Source organism: Rhododendron vialii, chromosome 9a (assembly GCF_030253575.1).
Source record: "Rhododendron vialii isolate Sample 1 chromosome 9a, ASM3025357v1".
Lineage (NCBI taxonomy): Eukaryota > Viridiplantae > Streptophyta > Magnoliopsida > Ericales > Ericaceae > Rhododendron > Rhododendron vialii.
This window is the reverse complement of record NC_080565.1, coordinates 38039716-38046434: the sequence shown is the minus strand read 5'-3', so window position 1 is coordinate 38046434 and position 6719 is coordinate 38039716. Positions and strand designations below refer to the sequence as shown.

The following is a 6719-nucleotide window of genomic DNA, read 5'->3' as shown; positions in this document are numbered from 1 at the left end:
CCAAACCAAGTTCAAAAGCTTTTGCCACTTCGTGTCTAGAACCAGATTAGTTGACTTGACATATGCAAATGTGTGTAATTGTGAATCAACCGTTTAATTGCGGGGCTAAGGTCTCTTTCAAGTTGTGTACTCTGTAGTTTTTGTAACTTGGGTTTGGTTTTCATGAATTTAACTTACCCAAAAAGTATACCATATTCGTCAGAGTGTACCATATTCGTGTTGGAGTTAAAAAGTTGTCAACCTGGCCCCTCTAACTTTATGTGGGGTTCGAGTCATTTAATAGGCCATGCCCAAAATCTCAACCTCCAATCCTCATGGCATAAAAGACTCTACATCCTTCAATTAGAAGGCCAGTGTTGCTACAAGCAAATAATAAGCTCAAGATCGAAGGTCATGCTATTCGGCTCCATACCTTCTTCCACCATTTGACGAAAAATTTGCAGGCCTTCGAAACCTAGCCCATGTGCTCCACTGCCCTCGATTATCGATTTTCGTGTCACGAGTTCTCTATTTATCACCCTGTCACACCATAGTCTAGCATAAGAAATGCTTTTACATCGATCATGCGTACATGTTTAGGATAAGCATGGATAAATTGGGATGATTTGGGATTATCAGTAAAACTGAAACTGATTTAACAATCCTTATAAGGTTCGGAAACTATGGGGTCCATGATCTCCTACACAACTTGCAAAGCATTGAAGAACAAATTATGAATCATGTATACCTAAGAATCAAAAAGTATGTCAATGAAATCTTCATGGATGGAACTCATGGAATCACTTCGTATGGGCTTCTTGTCCCCTTCTTATGCTTTCACAATCCAACATGACAATTGGCAAACAATAGCTTAAGTGTAGTTAACATGATCTTGGAAACTTCTATAGTTACCATACATGTAGGTATTACCAAGTTTCAGATTTTCAGTGAAAAGAAACAAAAGGCTTAAAAAGCATCAAATGTAAACAACTTCTTGAACATTACTAAGTGTAATAGCAAGCATTATTGGGTTCCAAATCCAAGAGCCTTCAGCTGCATATTCTCCTCTCTTTTTTTGTTCCTATTGAACTCTACAGGCTGCTAATAGCTCTTCCCAAATACTATCTCATAGAAAAGCCACTAGTTTTATAACCATACCGAAAGCCTCGTTGAGCTTCCCAGACAGACTCAACAAATCCACAATACAAGTGTAATGATTTAGATCGGGTTCTATTCCGAATCTCCATTTCATGGCATAAAAGACTCTACAGCCTTCACTTAGAAGGAAGGCCAAGAGTGGCTACAAGTAGATAATAAGCTCAAGAAGGTCAATACTTTTTTGCTCAAGTCCTTTTTCCACCATTTGACGAACAATTTGCAGGGCTTCAAAACCTAGCCCACAAGTTCCACAGCCCTCAATAACCGATGTCCATGCCATGAGTGCACTATTTATCATCCTATCAACCAGAGTTTCAAGCTGCCAATATTAGTATACACTATACACAACGATGAGGCATTTAAAGATGAGATATCAGCCACAGAATTCGTCAAAAGAAGGGAAAAAAAAAAGATATCAGCTACTAGTTCTAAACTTCCATTGCCCATTTGCCGGAATAGTTCTATGGCATTCTCAAAATGGAGGGCATTTTGAGTATGATCCTGAAACTAGTGGTGCTATTGTTAAAGAGAATTTGTCTAAAGAATTTTAGCTGTTCTATCCATGTACCCGCACTTTGCATAAGAATCCAAGGAATGAAGTTTGGAGAACACAGTGATAAAGTCCATTTTCAGTAACAAAACCATGCAATTTTTGCCTTGAAAACAATTACCATTCTCCCCAGAAGCTGAAAATACTTCGTACGGACTTCTTGTGTCTCTTTTATGCTTTAACTATACTTATAATATTTAAAGGATTGTCTTTTTTTAGTCTCCTGCCAATTCGAACCACTGAATTCCATGCAAACATGCTCAAAAGTGCAAAATCTAACTGTGAACTTCATAATTCTGGATCAACAAAAAAAAAACTCCATAGTTCATTCGTTCTTGTGTTAGCCCATATTTATTTGTATATGATAAAAATCTTGAACAAAAAATTTGGGCCTCGAGGCACTTTCAAAAGGAAACAGAACAATTTCATTCCTACATATGACATCCACGGCCAGGCTCATAGATTTCTGGCATTTGAGGGTGTGATCGATTTCCAGAAGCAAAACCAAGGATCAAACCTTCGGCTTCAATGCAGCTCCTTCTTGGCTTCTTCAGTAAATCATTGTCGTTCATACATCTCCATAGTTCTTCAACTCCATCCCACCTCTCAAAAATAGCTTGAACAGTACAAAGTATGAAGCTCAAATCGTTGTCGTTCATGCGTTTTTTTCTTGCTTACTACTGGTAAAAGCATGATTAGTGTACGTATGATATGTTTTCGCATCTTGGCCGCATCTTATTACTCCTGGCAGCATGTTTCGACATCTGGCCACTATTTTTTAAAGTGTGGTTACTGAACATGCGTTTTAGGGTATGATTTTTTTTCAGATATCTTGGCCGCATCTTATTACACTTGGCCTCATCGTATTACTCCTGGCCACTTGTTTTGACACTTGGCCGCTTGTTATTACTCTTGACTGCATCTTATTACTCTTGGCAGCTTCTTATTACTCCTAGCCGCTTGTTTTTACACCTAGCCGCTTGTTATTACTCTTGGCCACGTCTTATTAAACTTGGCCGCTTCTTATTACTCCTGGCCGCTTGTTTTGACACTTGGCCGCTCGTTATTACTCTTTGCCGCGTTTTATTACACTTGGCCGCTTCTTATTACTATTGGTTGCTTGTTTTGACACTTGGCCGCGATTTTTTGAAAGCGGGACTAGTATACCCGTCATTGTGGCCAGAGCGCGGGTCTTCTAATGAGGAATTTGGGTTTTGAAGTGAGCCTCTAGGACTTAGTGGACTGAATGGAGCTTACCAGCTGGCCCACCTTAGTTTAAGCCAAAACCCATTGAAAAAATCTCAACAAAAAAAAAACTTTTAAGAATGTTTCTGTTGACCCAAAAATCTCATGCGTCGCCTTGGTGTTGCACTACTACCTTGGCCTAGCACACCCTACCCAAACCAATTCAAAGGTTTTTGCTGCTTCGTGTCAAGAACCAAATTAGTTGGCTAAGGTCTATTTCCCTATTAGTTTGTAAGTGGATCATCAATCAGCTGATATGATACTAAATTAATTTTTTGAGGGGGAAGACCCACCTTGCTCTTGGGGTCTTTTGAGTGTCGCCTTGGCTTGGTGCACCCCATCCAAACCAAGTTTAAATCACATCAAGGATTTTTGGATGGATTTAAGGAGGAATAGGCAAAGGGAAAAATGAAGTGAAAAGCCTAACGTTAAACTTTGGTTTCTCAATCATTCCATTCCCGTTGATATATCCCATCAAAGATCTTTGATCCAGACCTTCCTTCTGCAGGCCACTCCACGGATTAAAGCATGCTGTGAACTAGCCGATTTCACGGGTATTGGTTCCTCCTCCTCGTTTGCTAGCAAAAAAAGAGAAGGTTAATTGATACAACAACAGGTACAACACACAAGTATAAGAAGTTGAAAGTTAAACTAGATACGGTTGCGACTTGGAAGTGTCCCTCCCTTTTCAGCCCATCAACCGTGCGACAGTGTGAGCATGAGTACCACAAGCCAATTGAAGAAAACCTACGAAGTGAATAGAATGTTTGAGTTTGGAACAAAATTAAAAACTGACAACGATTTATTCAATGAATTATTCTCGAAAAGAATGCCACCATTGAGGAGAAATAATTTGATGATGAGTAATTTTACATTCTGTATGAAATCCTCAGTGAAGTAATTGATTCGAGATCGATCCAAGTTGTTCAATGAAATCTTTATGGATGGAACTCTTGGAAGCCCTTCGTACTTGCTTCATGTGTGTCTCTTTTGCTTGAAAAATCCATATTAAAGGTTGGCCTTTTATAGTCTCCAGGTAACTAGGACTAAAAAAACCCACTGCAAAAAGATGCATCACATGCGCCTCAGGCACATTTGAATTGCACCCCAGGCGTGCATCCTACTTTGCGCTCCTTTTGTAAGGCACATTTAAGTTGTGCACCGGCCGGGCACACCCAGAATTTCTTTTCGGCCAGCCGGCTTTACAACTGTTGTCTCAGGCGCAATTGAATTGCTCCCTGGGCACATCCTATTTTCCCTCTTTTTGTAATGCGCCTTGGGAGCATTCAATTTTTCTTTTTCGATGTAATGAACTACTGAAACAGACATTCAGTTTTTCATAAACAGCCAAGAGGCATAACTAATGCACCAACATTTCACATAGACATCAATCATTCTGATTCAAAACATAGTTATAGTTGTTGCCAAACAATGTATCATTCAGATTAATTCATTCTTCCACAAAAAATATCAATCAGAAGCAAGAATATCGTTTGGTTTAATGTGGGGAAAAAGAAACTGTACATTCAACTCCCATATATGGTTGGTTTCCGCCATCTTTTTGTACTTTAAAACACTAATTTTTTTATGATAATGGGTCTTTATCCAATTTAAAATGAGAAACATACACGTGTTTTACCAGAATGAATCATATTTTGACCCATCGAGGGTAAAATGGTCACTTCTTTTGATGTACAAATGATTTTTTTATCCAAACTACTATGCATAGAAAGTAAATTTGACAAGCTTTCTAATGGTTCAAACCACGCGCAAATTGGAGTTCGGGGGTGTCTAGGGCAAGTCCGCAAAGTTTGAGCCGCATTAATGCGTCTCAGGCGCAATCCTTCGAGCCCAGGAGCATTTAAATGCGCCCCTGGCGCATCTTGAAATGTCACAACCAGTCCCAACTTTGCGGACTTGCCCCAGACACTCCCGAACTCGAATTTGCTCGTGGTTTGAACTGTTAGAAAGCTTGTCCAATCTACTTTCCTACCGAATTGGTTTCAATGAAAAATAATTTGTACATCAAAATAAATGACCATTTTACCCTCAATTGGTCAAAAAACACATTATTTCAATAAAACGCTTGTATCGTATTCATTTTAAATCAAATTAATACCAATTATATAATGATGAATAAGGTTTTCACAGTATTATGGAAACAAACAATTAAAATAATGAAGTTTATTCATGAAAAGTTCGTCGAAAGGAGATCGATTCAAAGATCATCGGAGTGACAAAGGCTAAAGTATATTTTTGTGCCCATTTACACATTCTAAGCTCCATTCGATGCTCACATCCCTAGTTCTAGGGTACTCGTTCATTCTGTAAGAGTGTCTACAAGGTTCATTGGGCTCTCCACACTTCATTAAATTATCATAAACCGTTTCATCATCAAGATTCAACCAAGGCGAGAGTCGTGGTGAGGGTGAGAGATAACCAGAGGGCCGGAGTCGAGCACTCTGGAGATTTTTATTTTTTTTTGTAATTTTATTCCGTATGATCCAATAATAGTTAAGTTTCTCTCAATTTGCATGTGAGTGTTTGGTTTTGATCCTCGACGCACTGCACGAGTCCACTCAATGAACTTTAGTACAAGTTTGTTTCGGTATGTTGCTTTTCATTAAGAAAAAAAACAAAGGGAACTCAAAGGATAGCAAAGACTTCCTGAAGCCAGAACCAACTCAATCACATTCTAAGCTATACAGAGCTGCGTATTGAACTCATTATTGGGCAATTTAGATATCTAGAGGGCTATTTTCGAGGGGGGGTTTTTTATCCCAAGCAGTGGTTTTGGGATGTGCCGGGTGTGGGGGAGTTTGGGTTGGGCCTGGCCAACTGGGTTTGAGCTCCATTGTCAAATTTGGGTAGTTAGGCCCCTAGGTTTTTCTGTTCTTAATGTCTAATCTGGGTTTTTTGACCCACAGGTGTTTCGGGCTTTGCCCAATAGGTGTTCTGGGCTTGTCCCAATAGGTTTTATCCAATTCTGTATCGGATTCTCCTTCCCCCTCCCCCAACTTGATGATGTACCCTTGTCAAGTTTCTTAATAAAATTTTGTTGTCTATCAAAAAAAAATCTGATACTCAATAGATTAAGTATTACAATGTAAATGGTGGACATAAGGACTCACTAGGTGCTCAGAGGCTTCAAACAACCGAGTAGAACTGACAGCACGCACCAAGCAGAATATGTGCAAAAGCAGCAAAACCCAGTTTGTTACTTTGGAGTTTTTTTCCACATCGACTAAGTAGAAAAACAGGGAGAGAAAATGTGACTATAAAATAGGCAGCCCAAGAGAAGAGAAGACATACCTTTCTCGGCCTTCTAGCTAAGATCAAGTGTAGTATCTGTTCTTATTAGTTTAATATCTGATATGTCGGCCATCGGCTCACTCTTTATTAAATTAAATAAATTTTTGAGAGGGAGGGCCCACTATAGTAGCTTGCTACTGGGGCGGCCTCTCATGCGTTGCCTTGGTGTTGCACTATTGCCTTGACCTGGCGCACCCCACCCAAACAAAGTTCAATGGTTTCTGCAACTTTGTGTCTAGAACCAAATTAGTTAGCTTGACATCTGCAGATGTGTGTAATTGATAATTTTGTCAACTGTTTAATTGCGGGGCTAAGGTCTCATTCTCTATCAGTATGTTTTGGTGGGTCTGTTCTAAACTCTGTAGTTCTCAAGTTGTGAACTCTAGTTTTCGTAACATGGTTTTGGTTTTCATGAATTTAACTTACCCAAAAGAAAATACAAACCGACCCCAAAAATACGAAAAACTCTCAGTCA

The 6719-nt window shown here is 39.3% G+C and overlaps 1 non-coding gene across 1 annotated transcript; it reads left to right on the top strand.

Annotated features, from left to right (window-relative positions):
- The first annotated feature begins 6240 nt into the window (after positions 1 to 6240).
- On the top strand, positions 6241 to 6444 carry LOC131302146 (U2 spliceosomal RNA). Its single transcript, XR_009191621.1, has one exon. It is a non-coding gene; the product is annotated as a U2 spliceosomal RNA (small nuclear RNA).
- Positions 6445 to 6719: the final 275 nt, after the last annotated feature.